General features: G+C 36.3%; 1 long non-coding RNA gene across 2 annotated transcripts; it reads left to right on the top strand.

Annotated features, from left to right (window-relative positions):
• Nucleotides 1-16,264: 16,264 nt before the first annotated feature.
• Nucleotides 16,265-18,797, top strand: LOC147610724 (uncharacterized). Of its 2 annotated transcripts, none has more exons than XR_015263862.1 (3): nt 16,265-17,068; nt 17,189-17,390; nt 18,570-18,797. It is a non-coding gene; the product is annotated as an uncharacterized LOC147610724 (long non-coding RNA). The 2 variants fall into 2 exon arrangements; XR_015263861.1 differs by lacking the exon at nt 18,570-18,797 and having other exon boundaries at nt 16,513-17,068; nt 17,189-17,274; nt 17,338-17,814.
• The last annotated feature ends 267 nt before the right edge of the window (nt 18,798-19,064 follow it).

Genomic DNA, 19,064 nt, shown 5'->3' with positions numbered 1-19,064 from the left:
TTAAGAAAAATTAAAAAATTATCAGTAATAGCAGCAAAGCTATGGTAAAATTTTTAGAAAATAATACATATCTTATTATATGCATAATGTTAAAAGAGGACTTCCTACCATATTATAGGATTGGACATCCTATGTAAAAAGAATGATTTTTATCATATTCATGGGAAATAAATTTTTAGTATTTATGCATGAATATTTAATTAAAAAAAGAGAGAAATTTTTGGTAAATTTATTTTTTATTCAAAAATAGGAATTCCCATGATAATTGAGATCCAAGTAATTAAATGGTAAAAGAGAAATTTTTGGCCTATTTAAAATAATGGATATTTTTATTTAATTTAAAAAAAAAGAATTTTAGATAAATTTATTTTATGTATAAGAACTTTTAAATGATAAAAGAGGAATTCCCAGGACATTTGGAATTCAATCATTTAAATAAAAAAAGAGGAATTTTAAGCATATTAAAAAAATGAATATTTATATTTAATTAAAAGAAGATTTTTTATGGGATTTTAAGTAGAGAAAGGTTTAAATTAAATTTTAAGTAGAGAAAGGTTTAAATTAAATTTTGGTGAGACAAAAGAGAAATTTTGACCATAAATCCACCTAGAAAATTAGGGTTGATAATTAAATTGGTAGAAAGAATATTCTTAGATATTTTATGTGGATAAATCACCAAATTGATATTTACCCAAAATTAGATTAATGGAAGAAGAGTATAAAAATCCGATATTCTCATATAGAACCATTTCTTAATCTATTATGGTTAGGAAGGAATGAAATTCATAAAGTTTAAATTTTCCTTATGGTTAGAAGTTCAGTAGATTTTTATTTGAAGAAAATCCTTAGGAATCAAATTCACAAGTAAACCGAATAGTTTTGGTTAGACCACGACCGTGAGAGGGACGGCTAGTAAACTACTTGCCCATCTCTCGAATCTGAAATCAAGCAAAAACCTCATGACCAATTCTAATTATTGACACAAAGAATAGACTACCGTTGAATTAGCATAGTTTTTCCTTAACCGAAATCATTAAGAATCTAGGATGGGTAGATTACTCTCATGAGAGATCAATGATTCTTATTAAGAAACTATAGATTAAGGGAAAAGGGTTTTGTGGAACCAATCTCGAACGATTTTACACAAAAGTCCTCCACTACCCCCTGTAGAGGATATATGCGGCCAGTCACAAGTGATGATGGAATCATCAAATTGGAGGTAGACATGGTTCTTATAGACGACCAGTCATGTACCATCTTTGCCTCTCTCATGAATGGGTATCCTAAGATCATTTCATATGATTTGAATTGTTTGCAAAAGTCCATAACAATGAACTTGATGTTTGAGAACTTTGATCTTTAAATCTTGTAGTATCCCAATAGGTTTGGTGACAGTCCCATCTCAGCCATATTGATAATGATATGTGAGACTTCTAGATGTGGCTTGGCCATATTCTCCCAATATGTCTTGGTGATTATGCTCACTCTTGCACCACCTTCTAGGACTCCCATTACTATGATGCCCTTGGCAGTGAGACTGGTAGTAGTGCATTAGACTCATCACCTTCAAAGTATTGTCCCAGTTTGTTAAATGGAATTTTAACCATGGATTTGATATTTTCTTCTTCCATTGGAACTATGGATTCGGATACAAATCAAGGTGTCTCAATTGTATATTGGGGACATGCCTTATGCATATCATCAAATGGTGGTAATCCAACATTGAGTTCTCCATTAAGGAGAGATCTCATTGCTTCAAACAATTTAGGATCTTCACTTAATTGGGCAGTTATAGTTGTATTGGTTTATGAGGCTATAAAGGCTAACAATTTGGGGATATTTAGTGGTGCATTCATCATGACCTCCTTTCCATAAATAGGTGTTGATGAGACTTGGAAATCCATCTTTGAGATGGGCTCAGGGTTTCCATATGGTAGTTGTCTCCTAAACCAATCACAGATCAAACTATGAGAGGTGGAGGCCTTAGTCTCTTCCATGATGACACTCGGCACATATAGATGTTTGAAAATCTTAGTATAGTAGACGTTAAGGTACTACGGTCTATAGTATATGATACTCTCACTTTCATGGGTTTTGGTTCAAGATCCTCTTGTGTTTTTGTAACTAAATCACTAAATTCTTGGAGTTGATCAATCTCCTTCTGAGGGTCAGGGGATAAGAGCCAAGTTTTGTCATGTGTGATGTAGTTTTAGGAATTATAGGTTCTCGTGGGGTGTCCTTACTCGTGCTCTTAGTTTTGGAGGGTATTTCCCTACCCTGTTCAGAATCGGTCCTTGTGTCCATGGACTCCAAGTCCTCATCTAGGTTCGTAATGAGTGAAGACTGTATCTTGAGGCATCCCAAGATTTGTCTTCTTGGTTTCCTTTATTTTCCCATTCTTAACCCAAATTTTCTCCTATTTTTCTTAGATTCCACTACCGAAGCCACATATCATTTCTCAAGAACATGTTGGTTTTGATCTTGTATCTGGGTGATAGCATTTAAAGGTGTGTGATCTAGATTTTTTAGGATCTGCCTTTGAGATTGATTACTTACCCCAATCATGTTTAGGGGTGTGATGATGGGTCCCATGGTCACCACCACAATCTTTTTGGGGCAGTCCTCAACCCAATGATCTATGCCACAATGGTTACAAGAAGCCACTGGCATGTTTGAGGGTACCGGTTGGTTGAGTTGAGGAAACTTTAGAGGGAATTAAAAAACTTGATAGGGACCTTGATAGTGGTAACATTGAAGAAGCATTCTTCTAGCTATGGTGTTAATGTCCCCGCTCCTTCCTATCGCAGCAAGTTGGTAAATTGGCTTGACTCCCCATCTCCCATCCACTACATAATAGTTGAAGCTCTGTGTGGGGTCCTCAAAGAGGTGGAGGGTGGGTTTAACATCTACTTCATATTCTTGGTAATCAATAGGCTCCTCAAAGCTTACTTGATTAAGAGGTGTCACCCTTGTTGGTGGAGGTGGTTTGGTCCCAAGACTGGTGGAGCTAATGGCACATTGGGTGCATGGTGCATGCCCTTTGATATAAGTTGTTACATGGGCTGTTCAACCATTGCTTGATTTATTATAGGACCAAGGGCTAACGTTTATTTTGCGGTGCCAACAATGCTAGCCGTGGTCTTGTTGTATTGGCAATAGCATGTAGGTGTTTTCGGCAATCTTGGGCTTCGTGACCATAGTGTCCACAAGATCTATAGTTACCATTGTAACAAGATCTTAAAATTGGACATTTTCTAATGGTATGTCCCTGATGGAAAATGGAACACCAATGTAGCTCTCTCCTTGGGTACATGTGTGCATTTTATGAAGCTTTGATAGCCCTCATTTCCTCTTGGAGGGCTTTTGAGAAGTTAGTACAAGTCATTTCCGCTAAAATAAATTTACCTTTAGCTACATGTTTTATAGTGGTGTGCTAGCACTGTTAGCTACTACTGATGTATCAGACGACTTAGAATCTAAAGCTCTTACTCCCTTTATCATCAAGTTGCATGGCATTACCTATGATGTCCTCCCAGGTGGTGATACCTCTAATGACCAAACCATTATGGATATGTTCATGTTTAAGCCCGTGGATAAATTGATCAAGCAATTTATTGTTGGAAAAGCACTCATGTAGAGCACAAAGAGAGTTCAAATGCTTGAGAGATGAATGACTAATAAAATCTCTCACTGACTTATCTTGTTCTCTCTCAGCTTTGTGCAACTATGAAGCCACACTCCACAAAGCTCCCTCATGCACAAACTGCTTTAGGAATAACCTTTGAAGCCCAATAAAGTTTAAATGTTCTTCAATTCTTATAATCTGATACCCAATCACCAGCCTTGCCATCTAGTGTAAGGCTAAATGCATTGGTATTTGAAAGCTCATTGGCCTCATAAACTTGATTGAAGACCTCGAGGCATCTTCTAGGATCACCCTCTCCATTGAACTTATGCGCAAGATTCACAATTGGTGTAGCCTTTCTAGAGCTACTTCATCCATTATCTCTCATGTGACGGGTCCTATAATTTCAAGGATTGCACTCGCAAAGGCTACTAGATTATTGGAAGGGTTGTTGCTGGAGGTATTGGTATAAGGGGGGCAATATGTGGTATGAAGGGTGTTACCTGCGGCGTATTGGTATGAATCTAAGAGGAGTAACATGAGTCCAATAGGTAGGGGGTCGTATAGGAATTCCCATAGGTACCGATGGCACATGAGCTCCATATGAGCCTGATAGGTAGGGGGTCGTATCGGAATTCCCATAGGTACTGATGGCATATGAGCTGCATATGAGCCAAGGGAACCACTGGTCTAGTCATTTGTGAGGATGCCCCCCTTGCTCTAGGGTGCATTGGCAAAGTAGAGGAATATGCAAGGAATCGAGGATCTTGGGTGAAGGTTCCAATAACCTAGAGGAACAATAGCAGTAGTTGGGGCTTGGTCTAACATGTAGCCGGGTGATACTACAAAAGTAGGATCCACTGGGCTCACAAGAGGTGTTACCATTTTGTTCATCGTGGGAATTCTTGCTTTCCCAAATTGTAATATAGGTCTTTGGATCCTTTCACGTTCAATCATCTTGTGTATATGTAATCACAGATACCATGCAATCGTTCCTCCTCTATTGTGGCCCCAGTTATTAATTGGACGATTCCTTCCCAACTAACACCATAAGCTTGGCTTGTGGCAAAATCCATAAGAATATCTATTGATGATGAGTCATACTCCCAATCATTTATGAGAAGACGTTGATCCATTAGGGCCAAAAATGAAAAAAATGGCTGTGTAAGGATTGGATTAACTTTCTTAATCAAAGTGATTTAACTAAAATAGTAGAGACAAATAGCTATATTAAATGCATATCTTTTACCTATATTTAAAGGAGAGTGTCTTTAATATGCCATCCATCACGTATCTATAGTCTTTAATTCACCTATCCTTTTGGTGGCCCTCTTACCTAATTTAGTACACATTTTCTACTATAAGCTAATTTCAAATATTTAAATATATAACATACTTCTCTCTTCCATTCATAAGTTTTCTAAGAGTGAATCCCCCGGGGTAGGGCCTTTGATGTCTAATAAATCTAGATGGCTGGTAGTAGGTGCGAGTAATATCATGGGAGTTCCTTGAGGAGTCCTAAAGTGGCCTTTCTTTAGCTTCAAAGAATAAGTTTGATGGGTTACTAGGGTGCCTAGAATGGGGGCTCCTATGCCCATTATGGCATGGTTCTCTAGGGTTCTCTGATCTGACTCTTTGATCTAGCATCAGTGGGATCTCACCTTCTTCCAAGGGCTTTTAACCTTCTCTTTTGACCATGGTGACTCATCCAACAGATCATTTGTATTGAGGGTGTCTCTTATCCATGGTAATGTGCAATGACAGGGTACTTTTTTCTGGACATAAATGTATGTAGGGTGCTTTGATGTCTCCCTTATTTATGGTGTCAGCTTGGTGATTTTATTTATGGTGTTTTATTGTGATTTCATTTATGATGTTTATAGCGGTTATATGCTTTCCTTCATTGTTTTTTGCCTTCAGTTTGTTTTTTTGTGCCTTTAGTCCGTGTACATCTTTGGTTGGAAATAACGTTGTGCTACACTATGTTCAGAGTTAATGTTTCTTTGTATTAGCTCTTTATTATTTTTAATCTATACAGCATGCTACACTGCTAAGTTTATTGCCTACCCTCACCATGGACCCTTATGTTGTTCTACCCTCACCTTGAGAGTATTTCAGCTTGGTGATTTTATTTATGGTGTTTTATTGTGATTTCATTTATGATGTTTCTAGCGATTATATGCTTTCCTTCATTGTTTTTCGCCTTCAGTTTGTTTTTTTGTGCCTTTAGTCCGTGTACATCTTTGGTTGGAAATAACGTTGTGCTACACTATGTTCAGAGTTAATGTTTCTTTGTATTAGCTCTTTATTATTTTTAATCTATACAGCATGCTACATTGCTAAGTTTATTGCCTGCCCTCACCATGGACCCTTATGTTGTTCTACCCTCACCTTGAGAGTATTTCAGCTTGGTGATTTTATTTATGGTGTTTTATTGTGATTTCATTTATGATGTTTCTAGCGATTATATGCTTTCAAGCTAAGTTATACTCTCATAATGTAGTTATCATAGATCTTTTTCTGTAACTTTTATGCTTGTTAATACCAATCTTGATGTTTGTATAAATTGTCTCATAATACATATGTACACAAGGTAAAACTTATACAATAGTGCCTATGTCCTCTCTTTCAAGTTGCATTTAAATACTAATCACAACATAAGTACATAATTCTCTCTAATGTCCTTTCTATGGAGTTTTATTTTAATACTATTTAGCATGATTATATTGTCACTAATAGTTTTAACAATGGTTTAATAACTTTAACACTAATATCTTACCTGAATGTTTTATTAACAATGTTTCATTTCTCACTATGGATTTTTCATTTAAATACTAATTTTCTCTTTGTTATCACATACACATACACATACACATACACATACACACACACACACACACACACACACACACACACACACATAGACATACACATATATAAACACACACACACACACACACACACGCATGCACGCACACATGTGCGCATGCATGTACGCATGCATATATGCATGCACACGTGCACGTGCACGCACACACACACACACACGCGCGCATGCACGCACACATGTGCGCATGCATGTACGCATGCATATATGCATGCACACGCGCACGTGCACACACACACACACCTACAAACTAAAGTTTCATTTCTCTCTATGGATTTTTCATTTAAATACTAATTTTTTTTCTCTCTCTCTCTCTCTCTCTCTCTCACACACACACACACACACACACACACACACACATGCATGCACACAACCACACCTACACACACAAACACATTATACATAAACATCAATTTGATGAATAATTGAAATTGTTTTCATTTTAACACCTTTTGATTACTTCATTAGGTAATAATATTGCTTGCCATTTTTTCTACAATTAACTATGAGGTGCACTTACTTTTTGACATAATTGGGACTTGAGATAATTATTGTTAGGCCAATTATACTTATAATCAACAATACAATTAATATCTTTAGGATTATATTTAGTTACCACTTACTAATATATAAGTATTTAAACTCCACACTTTGTTTGTGCACACTTGTGCTAATATTTTTGACTTACCATTGTTTTATTTAATAGCCATAATAGAAGGATGAAAAGTTTCTCTCTTTACAAATTATAGATGGACATCAATAATCTTTTCCAGCCTTAGAGTTGGTTACATTCTCTAAACTCTATTAAACGTGACAATGATAACAAGTGGATGAGTAATGCTTGGATACCTGTCACCCATACAATGTATTCAAAGTCCTAACTTGGTATGTTTGATTGGCTCTGCTAACAGGTATAGTTGATCATCCCTTGGATAATGGTGGTTAAAGATGTTGCCATTCTGCTAGAGATATGAGCATGTTCCAATTGTAAAACAATATTTTAATTATATTCGTTTTATTTTCTAGTCTGATTTGATTGTATGGTTCATTATGATGGGGGAATATAGAAATCTAAACACACACATTTGTTTCCCAACTAGCTCTTGGCCAGCGGTCTACTAGTACCATACAATCTTATTTCAAACTATTGTTATTTATTTCAGACTATTGTTAATTGTTTAACCTTTGTATTAATAATTCTCTGGTTGTGCAGTATCAATGGATCCCCTCTTTGGTAAAACTGGGGTATGCTGCTACTAATGTCGCCCTCCCCATTCCTACTATTGGGACCCAATGTATTATTTCATGCTTTAAAGGTCTAGATTTTCATAAAAAAATGTTGGATTTTGAAAAGCAAGCTTTACTAACCAAAACCCCTTCTACTTTTACTATTGCATCTTTTAATGATTGGATTTCCCTTCTTGTTACTTCAAAAAAGGTCCAAGCCTCTTTAATAGAGGCCTTCAATAAGTTACTTTCTTCTCTAGCCCTTATTAGGATCCTTGTGACCTTAACTTCTATTTTTCTACCTTACCTTCTATTGCAAACAAGCTCTTTTAGATTAATGGTCTCCCCTCCATTCCTTTAGAAATAAAATCTACTCCTGAAATTGTCAATCCCCTCCTTGACTTTGATTTTTTGGACCATGGGATGAAAAAGAAGCCATTTCTTCTTTATCATCTAAGCCTTCTTCTTCCTTTCCCTCTCAGAAAGTGATTCCTCCTTCCTATTCGGGTGCTGTCCCTTTGCGCCCTCCCTGAAAACTTGAGTTGGACTCTGTTAGACTTGATCATAAATTATGGGACTTTGAAGTAATTAACCATCGTGCACCTTTCTCTATCTGTTCCTTAGCACTCTTTTGTAGTTTTTCCTCTGAGGTCCAAAGCTATCCAAGCCAAACATCAGCTTTCTAATGATTTCTTTTTCGAACTTGGGCAAATTAAACTCTCAGATATATCGATCCTTCTAAATGTTCCAACATGGCTCCGATTGTTAGAACTAAGGGACCCATTAATCAAGATAAAGTTAGTGAACCTAAAAAATTATTGAAACACTTTTAGACCTTTTATTAAATGCCAATGTAAAAGATCTTATCCTAACTCTACTTGTTCTGCCTCCATGATCTGGTTAGATCACCTACTTTGGTTTGTTTTCCAAAACCTTTGCAAATTTTTTCCCTTTTTCATCTAGACCTACTCTTATCTATGCATTTATTGGATGGGCGGGATCCTTTCCTTTAGTGAAGTTAGGACTACTCTCATTGTTTACTTTTGGCTCCATAACTTTAATGCTCGAAGCTGCCCGCAACCTAGCTCTTTACACTCCTAATACCCCTTTTCTTCCTCACTTGCTTAACACCCCTGTTTCATACTATTTAGTCTATTCTTAAAACTACAAGGAATAGTGATATTAAAAGGCTTTCCATTACCTCGAGTACTATGAAATCTTCTACAAAGAAACCTCGTGTTTTTTGAGGTACGGAGGACTTCAACGAACGATACCACAAAGGCTTTAGAATTCAACACCAAAGATGATCATGTAAGATTTCTTACTAAAAAAACTAATGATTTTAATTTATTAGAAAGAAAAAATGTAGTAAAAGATTAATTCATCTCCTTTTTGTCAAAAAACTCTTTGATTTTATTGCACCTGATAAAGTATTTCTAGAAGTTTTAGAAAAGTTTGGTATTAATAAATCCTAACCAATTTTCTAAATTATTATGAACCATGCATTTGTGCCACCTCAAAGGGATTTAAGTCTTTTACGAAAGACTTTGAGAATTTTGGAGTCCACATTTTTACAACTGACCCTTATCTTTGTAGGCATCCTATGTTGCATGAATTCATGAAAAAAGGTCTTAACAATATCCCTTCCATCCCCATTAATCCATACCCCATTATTAAAGAATTAAATACTGCTTGGTCTAAACTCTGTGCTTGGATGTGTATTAATGTCTCAAGTAAACATAACACTTTTATTAGATACATTATTCTTAGAGATTTTAATTCTCTTTTTCCTAAGCATAGGTTTAATCAAACACCTTGGTTTAAAGACCCTGCCATTTTATGAACGAGATTGAATACATTACTAACCATCTTTACATTTGTGGACTAGACAAATCAGCTCAAACACCCACATTTATTTGTAAACATCTCATGAGACTTATAGTACGTCAAAGACTTAATTCCCCTGAGTTTTCTCCTTCTTCATGTACTAAAAAAGAAGTATTGGAGTAAGTGGTAAGCTTCTCACTTTCTTATGAGATTACCCCTCCTGCTAGCTCTACCTTTCCATATATTATGGACACATATAAAGTTCACAAAAATACCTTTAAATGGCTAACTAATGCATATAAATGTATGTATTCTAATATAACTGATCTTATTACTAAATTACTTAAAGCACTGGATGCTGGTATCATAGAATTCATTGAGAAACTTCACAAAGACATTTGGGTCTTCTCTCGCATCTTCGGATTAATGCTAATCAATATGACATTAGATTTAATGTATGTATATATGTATATGTATATGTATATATATATATATATATATATATATGTATATGTATATATATGTATATATATATATATGTATATGTATATATATGTATATAAATATATACATATATATATATATATATGTATATATATATGTATATAAATATATACATATATATACATATACATACATATATATATATATGTATATATATATATATGTATATATGTATATGTATATATATATGTATATATGTATATAGAGAACTGTTATTCTTTTTTAAGTTTGTTTGAGTCATGTCTTTCCAGCTCATATATTGGAATACGTAGAGGTCTAGTCAACTCTAGTTTGCATGTATTCTAATATACGTGAAGTTTGTCTAGTCTAGTTTGTATGTGTTCTAGTGTACGCGTAATTCATAAATTTACTTCTTATCTTTGTGTATTCTAGAATACATTGAGAACTATTCTTTGTTTTTTAGTCTATTTAATTCTTGTCTTTCTAGCTCATATCTTGAAACACTTAGAGGTCTAGTCAAGTCTAGTTTGCATGTATTCTAGTATACAAGAAGTTTGTCTGCTCTAGCATATGCTAGAATGCATTCTAGTATACAAGAAGTTTGTCATATTTAGTTTGAATGAGCAAGAAGGAAGTTTGGCTTACTTTTTATGTCTGGTTTAATGAGTTTACTATGTATTCTAGTATACAAAGAGATGGTTATACTTTTGCATAAGTTACTCTTTGGTTCTTACTTTTAAGTTCACTCTATCGTCTTCAAATCCTCTTCTACTTAGAATGATTTTTTCTTTTTTTTAAATGTAGTCTTTCTGAAGCATTTCAAGAGCATCATGAGACAATTTGTACAATTCCAACCCCTCCACTGATGATTTTGATTATAAAGAGAATGCCAGGTATAGACATAGATGACTCAGAAGAAGATGGTTTAATGTGAGTGATACGTTGCTTTCTGGACCTGGAGCTCCAAAGTCTGATCCTTCAGAATGTTCTGGTCTTAATACCATAAGAAATAAACCCAAAAAGTTTCATATGGGTTATGAGAGACCCTTAATTTTACTAGTGTCTAACATAGAACGTTCTCCATTGGATCCTGTTTCAAATAAGAGACCACTAGAAGTTCGAACCATTGTCCTTGGACATGTAAGTAATCTTAAAGTAATGATGATGAAGGAGAAACCAACAACAAATGTTTTACCCCTTCTTGTTCTTGTGGATAAGTCTTCTTGTGTTAACAAAGAGTTTTGAGAGATCAAAAATCAATCAATACAAATACTTTGTCTTGGGGGGAACTCACTCTCTCATTGCTAAAAAAGAGTTTTATGCTGAGTATCCTCATGTAGAGAGCTATAATACAGTCCTAGCGTGGGTCTATGCTGGGTTAAGTGATGATGATGCAAAGCTACTTGCCCTTGATCACAACATTGATTCCAAGATGCGACTATCCATGTCTTTCTTACAAAAGATAAGATTTTTTCACAACAACGAGTGGATCAATCATATTCAGCAAGGTCATAAAGTTGATGAAGCTTTCAAAATCAAGCTTTGTGAGCAAGTTGGCCTTATTACAAAGAAGTCAAGCAAAGCTGGATGCTCTGGAAAAACAAATGTTCGAAGTCATGACAATTTCTTTCAGTTGGCCTTTCGTTTTGGAGCTTTTTCTCTTTGTAGTCTCTATTCTCCTAGTGTTTTTTGCTCTGCATGATCTTTTTCATGTGCCTTTCACGGAGTTGTTTTCTCTACAGCTTGGTTTGCTTGCTCGTGGGCTCTATTCTTTGCTTCTCTACAGCTTGGTCTGCTTGCTTGTGGGCTCTATTCTTTACCTTCATGTTCTTTTCCTTGACTCGCCTCGGCCTCTTTGATTATTTGTTGTTCTAAACTTTTGATTTGTATCTATGCTCGGCCCATTGAGGCTTTTGTAGTGATCTCTTTAGTTTTGTTTTCATTCTTCCTTGCTTGACCTAAAATTGGAAGAGCCTTTTGTAAAATTTCCCTTGTTTTTTCAAGATTTTTTTGAGTTGATATTTGTGTGGCGTATGGAGGGGGGCGTGTGTGTGTGTGTGTGTGTGTGTGTGTGTAAGAGATGAGAGAGAGAGAGAGAGAGAGAGAGAGAGAGCACGTGTATATGTGTGAGATAGGTTTGTGTCTATGCATGGGATAGAGACATAGAGAGAGAATGCATGTAAGAAAGAAACTTACAAATATGCGGTTATGTGAGAGAGGCACACATAGACCCATGTACACACATGCACACATGCATATGTGTGTATATATATGTACACACAGACATTATACAAACGCGTGTGCACACACATACTCACTCACACATGCTTGCACACACATACACACATGCATTATACAAGTGCACACACACTTGAGCATACATACACATGCATAGATATACACACACTTGTTTACACACATACATATGTATGCATATATGCACACAAGAAAAAACTTCATGTTGTAGCAATGTGCGGGTCACCTACTTGTACCCATTAGTTTGAAGGAATTTGCTAAAAACAAAAAAAATAGGAGTTGAAATTTGCCAACTTACTAAAATAAAAAAGGTTTTCTTAATAATAATTATTAAAAATGGATGAGCGAGTGTAATTTGTATGTTAAAAGCGGTGCTCTTCGGGCTCACATAATTAAGCAAAGCAATGCGAACGCCTTACCGCTGTCAAGATTTGCGTGCTGCAGATTTATGCGCCCATGAAAAAGAAAAAGTAGAGGCACATTTAGTCTTAACGAAGAGAAGGCATGCAGCCTCTTTATACTATGGCTCTACTATCTGATCACAGCTTCTACTAGACTGCAATCCTTCTACAAATGTTGAAGGTCTCATGCTTCGCTAAGGAAGCCTTAATCCAACGCTGCAAAACTTGGAGTGTTGTGTAGTTCACCACGTCAACTTCATAGCAGCCTTTAATTGATTGAGTCTGAAATACAGTAAAATAATGTCTTCATTTTCATTTTGGTTGTCCATCATTGTACGTGGATGAAGATGGGGAACCATTGTACGTGGATGGAGAATCATTGTACATGGATGGGGAGTACTTTACAGATTATATGCTATTTTTCTTTTGTTGCCTAGCTTTGTTTTTGTTGGTATTGAGACAAAATTGACGCATGTGGTAGCCTAAGGGGCGGGTATTGAACCTGGGCTGCTACGGTGTAGGGCAAGAGCCCTTTTTCTTTTTAGGCATCTCCAAAATAAAAACTATTATTTACATTTTTGAGATTATTATTTTTATCATTGAAACTATTTGAAGAAAGAATTTTGAGCAGGTCAAAAAAATCATTTATGTATATGTAATTCATTTTGATAAATATTACATTGATTGGATGTATATGCTGAAAACTGTTTAATCTCCTAAAAAATATTCAAGTATGCTATGAACTATTTAAGCCACTTTTATAGCTTTCTTTGTATGTTGAAAAAGCACCACTTTTCTTAAATGACCCAGTTTTTTTATTAAGAATCCTAGTTGAAGAGTTTCATTACTTTTCAACATCATGTGTAAAAGTTTTCTCACATTTACATATATCAAACTTGAGACATTTTTGTGGATGAAGCCACTTTTGTAGCTTAGTTTACAAGATAGTCTTTCTTTCTCATGAAATTGTGAAGCTACTCGGGGGGTTCACCTGAAAATATATAAGTATCGCACGTGAGTTTAAATGAAGGAGTTTTTTAATTCAAAACCTGAGGCATTTTTGTGGATGAAGCCATTTTTGTAGCTTAGTAGATAGTCTTTCTTTCTCATGAAATTGTGAAGCTACTCGGGGGGTTCAACTGAAAATATGTAAGTATAGCACGTGAGTTCAAATGAAGGAGTTTTTTAATTCAAAATTTTAAGGTAAATTTATAGAAATACATTTTTTAAATCGATAAAAAAACCCTACAAGATCATAAAGCAAAAAGGGTCATTTTACTCAGGTAAGGAGTTTTTTAAATGCCCCTTGAATGCACATGATACATAGGTTTTCTTAGGAAAATTATACAAAAAATATATTTTTATATTAACACTAACGGGAATTTTCATAACAATGTTCTATGAGGGGTCAGCCTGCTCGCCCCCCAGCTCCGATAATCTCTTGCCTAGCACCATCCTGGAGTCCATGTCCCTTCTATGCTTGTCAGCAGCCATTTTATGCTTATCCTGAGATCTTGCAATGGCTGTCCGCACTTGACCAAAGGCAACATCCAAATCACAAACATATTCATCAGCTGCAAATATCTCATCCTTAGTACGAAGGATGGGTGGCAATACCACTCTGCCATAGATAATCTCAAACGGAGCCTTTCCCGTGGAAGCATGGATCGAACAAGTGGAAGATACTTCTCCCATGCACTCTTTTGATCTGCCACATAACACTTAAATAAATCCAACACGGCTGAATTTGCAGCTTCACTTTGGCCATCTGTTTGGGGATGATAAGCTGATGAAAACTCAAGCTTAGTACCCATATTATCAAATAAAGCCCTCTATCTAAAGGCCCTAGTTTCCTTCAGGAGGGGTTACAATACATGCAAGTTGATGAGGAGCACTACGAGGTGTGGATTCATATTCAGCAACGGCAAAGTTGTCATGTCCATGATACCTTTCCATGTCCATCTGCATGGACAGCATCAATATATAACAGAGGGGTATGGATAGGAGCTGTGTCATGTCCATGTTGATGGATAATTATAGGAGAAGAACACGAATCATACAAAGGAGTTCAGGCAACACCCAAACCCAACAAAACACAACATCTAGGAATAGAAGTAGAAGGATTATCACCAAGGAGACGATGCCGCGAGGGAGCCATCTAAGACAGACACACACAAACACGAGGCATCACTGGAAAAAAAAAATTTAGCACATACCTAGTGTGAGACAACACACCAAGTGATAAGGCTAAAACCCTCTTAACCACAACAAAACAGAAAATAAAACGAGAAGAATATTTAATGCATTCAAGTTAAACCTCATCAAACCATACGGAGGACACATGGGCATACATGCCAAAAAACTTAATCTAACTAAAACCGGATGTACCCTAATTAAACCACAATAGAGGTGTCAGATTAAACCAAAGCATAGGATGAGATAAATCCCAACATATTGTTGAGAATGTAATCTCATCGGAAACTAGTGGAGGATAGCATTAGTGTGTTGACACTAGACTAGCAGTGTGTGTGTCGGTAATAGTGGTTGTGCCCAACCGGCCAAGTGTGTGGACATTAGCATTTGGTTTATTTCATTGTGAACTTATCATTATGTAGTGTCCTATGTTTTGTGGATGAGAATGAAGGAAAGCTATGGAGCTTCTCTACTTAGTGTGTGTTAATGAAATGAGAGCACTAAGTGATTAGATATGTCTCATGTATTTGCTTCTATTCTCTTTTCATGGTATCAGAGCTTAGGTTGCTCTCATTCTAGGGTTTATGAGAAAGAGAGGAGAAGAAGCTATGTGGAGAGAAGGTGGAAAATGTGGAGCACACCGAATCAAAAAAATCAAAGAGCTTGGCAGTATTGGTTGGTGAGTGATTCTAGTGCTCCTATGCGGATTGTAGGTACTTTCAGAGAGATTGAAGATAAAAAAAACCTAAAAAATAATCGAATAAAAGTGCACCCCCTTCTATAGGAGACTTTAGACTTTTTGAATTTCAAGGCTCCTTATATATGTATATTTTCTGTAACTTCACTCGGAGGGTGCACTTTCAAATGAATAGAGAAAATGCAAATTTTTGTGTTTCATGCATTATTTTTAAATCATTTCATTGGTTTTAGATTTATGATGACATTTTTATTTTCAATTTTAATACTTTTTGAAATCAAGTTTATAAATTATTATTTAATATCCTTACCTTTAGTTAAAGTAAAATTTGAATTACTCTGTTTTTCTTTGCTTTTTTTATATATCGTTAAGTTGTAGTAGAACTCAACAACAGTCCATCTATCCAAGTTGAATACTGTATGTGTGTTGTTTTCAACTGCAGTATCAAATACACCACAGTCCATCACTACCACACATGAGATATCACCCTTCTTTTACTGCGGACCATGAGGTATCACCCTTCACTACCACACATGAGATACCACCCTTCTTTACTGCGGACCATGCGACCAGGCTCATACCCACCCGTCAAAATTCAAGCCCGATTAGAAGCAAGCTACTGGACACAAGCATCCTGCCATATGCAGAGTTGATGAGGTCGCTTCAGTAAAGGACACAGAGAAAACAAGTAGCCCTCAAATATTGTATTGCTTATCTGTAAATGATTCCCTCGCACTCATGGGTATGGTACCGCCAGTGTGATGTCGCGAACTGCACAACAGCCCAGCGTTGGATTAAGGCTGCATTAAATCTTTAATCTTTGTAATTAAAGGTGGATTAATATAGACGCGCAAACTTGAGAAGTTTTCATCCTTACCATAGTTTTCAGCCTCTTATAAATTATTGCCTTCTCTTGTTCATTTCTTCCGCTTCATGCACCTGAATTTGTCTCTCTCATTATTATTATTATTATCATCATCATCTTCGGGCGCATAATCTGCCGCACGCAAACAGGTGCAAGGTCTTGACAGCGGCAAGGCATTTGCATTGTTTTGCTTAATTATGTGAGCCTGAACACCACTGCCGCTTTTAACATCACGCAAATTGCACTCGCTCATCCATTTTTAATAATTATTATTAAGCAAATCTTTCTTATTTTTTACCTCTGTCAAGACTGTGCACCTGTCTGATGCGATCCACAGACACACATGCATGATGATGATGCTGGTGGTGCAGGAGGAGATGGAGTCCATGAAATTATCTATAATGACCTTACGCAATTATCGTAAGGCTTGACGTTGTTAATTTTCACCTCTTAATGATCTTTCCCTCATATTAATGTGTAGGAGCATTAAGCTCAGCTTCCTGAGATTAAGGCCAGTGCGAGGTTTGTACATGCAGTTAATGCCGCCCGCAGCAATTCAGCTCGTGCAAGCCCTCTCCATTCAACAATTCATGAAAGAACACGTACTACGTCGTGGAATGCTATGGTATCTGCAGGATTCACAGTAAAATTATGTCTGCTTTTTGGGTGATGCCAATGTCGTAGAAGCATGCAGGATTCACAAGCTTATTATCTTTTCTCTGATTTGTATACTCTTGTTTTGCAGCAATCACCAAGGCTGTGGGCACTAAGGTCTCCATGAGAAGTTCCTCTGGGTGTTTTGGTTGCTTGTTGTGGGCGGCATCTAAACAGGTCTAAACAGCTCATGTTCAGAGACGATGTTTTGGTTGCTTGTTGTGGGCGGCATCTAAACAGGTCTAAACAGCTCATGTTCAGAGACGATGATCAAGTTGTTATCGTGGATGGAGGTGTGCCACCTTGCGCCCTGAACATCCCGGTGTTTTCATTAATCAAGCTTCATTTACAATTCAGCACGCAATTGCCGCGTTTCAAGCCTAAGATAACAATATCGTTAGATCTTGAGATAATCAAAGGTCTAGATCTAGCCTCTGGTTGCAAACAATTTTCCATTGGTCAGAAATCGTTTCTATTCACTTGATTCAGAAAATCTGTTCCATTAGGTTAACGAATCAGTTATTCAACTGCATTTGTGTGTGAAGAGAAAGAGGGAGAGAGAGATGGCAAAAATCGTGTGGGTCTCCATAGATTCTGAGTAGCATCGTATTTATTTGAATCAATACGAACCTATCTTTATACGTTAAAAAAGAAACCCTGCACACAAGCACTTGACACTCTCTTTCTTTCTCTCTTTAAAATTTCTCTCTCTCTTTAAAAAACAACATACCATCTTGACACAGCAAGAAGGTATCGTTATTTAATAGATATCTTGGTCTGTGCATGTGCATTCTCCCTCTTTCTCTAGACTCCCTACATGGGTGCCCTTTGTCCTCAACTCCTCCGTGGACTCAGTGGTGGCCAAGGTCATGATATCTTTGCTTTGAATGCATATTGGAGCTTTCAAACTCTAAAAGGCCCAAAGCACGGGCATAGTAATAGTAATAATGTGCCGCTATAGATTTACCCTTGGATGGCATTCTTGATATGTAGGAATCTCTTACCCTCTTGGTATGCTCAATAGGGCAATGTCTAATCTTTTATAACAAAGATTAAGTCATTAATGATATCATTTAAGCATGATTAGTGTAAATCCCTCCCTTAAAAGGATATCTAGAAAACTAGTGGGTTTTGGAGGAATCAAATTGAAACACTAAATCAAGGGTTTTTTTGAGAAACAATGCGATGACAGAGATGATATTGTTGGGATATTAAAACATACTAGGATACCCTAACAATTTGCTAATATGTGGCAAGTTCACACAGGGAAAGATGGAAAGATCAAATACCCTAGATTTGGCCCAAAACCAGGAACTGGTACCAAAAGGAGAAGCAACCAGGGTATACTTTCCTGGCCTTAATTAAAAACCTTTGGGCAAGAGACCAGTGGTGAAAGCTTGGACTAAGGGTCACTAGTTTGAAGAGAAGACTCCCAAGGGATGCACTTATGTTCGCTTGTGGCTTGTATGCAGTTGGCTTATCACATATGTGGGAGATGTCTTCTTTTGTAAGGGAAGATGAGAGGTGGGATCAAATATGTAATCTAGACGTAATAGAGATTTGGAGTAGAATAGATGTGGTAGGAGTTTGAAAGGACTTGTTGTAAATGGGAGCTTTTACCTTGTTAATATAAATATAAATACTTGTTGTTGTAAATGACAGCTTTTACCTTGTTAATATAAATATAAATACTTATTGTTCCCAAAACAAAACAAGAAACAGTGCAATGACATTTAATAGAAACTTCCCAATGAAGGTTTTGAACCCTCAATGACTCTAATTAGTGAGCATAATTAGCACTAATGAAATGTTAATGATAATAAGCTGAAAAATAAAGAAAGTGTTGATTCTCACCATTCAGTCATTATTTTACGTCAAGATTTGGGTTGTGCACTCCTTGTAGTCAAACCCAATATAAGATGCCCAAGAGGAATTAGATCCACTCAAAGAGGAGGCACCAAATTTTA

This window comes from Cibotium barometz, chromosome 48, assembly GCF_041138505.1.
Source record: "Cibotium barometz isolate CiBa-2024 chromosome 48, ASM4113850v1, whole genome shotgun sequence".
In the NCBI taxonomy this organism is placed as follows: domain Eukaryota; kingdom Viridiplantae; phylum Streptophyta; class Polypodiopsida; order Cyatheales; family Cibotiaceae; genus Cibotium; species Cibotium barometz.
Note: the sequence above shows the minus strand (reverse complement) of the source record. Positions and strands in the feature narration are given on the sequence as shown.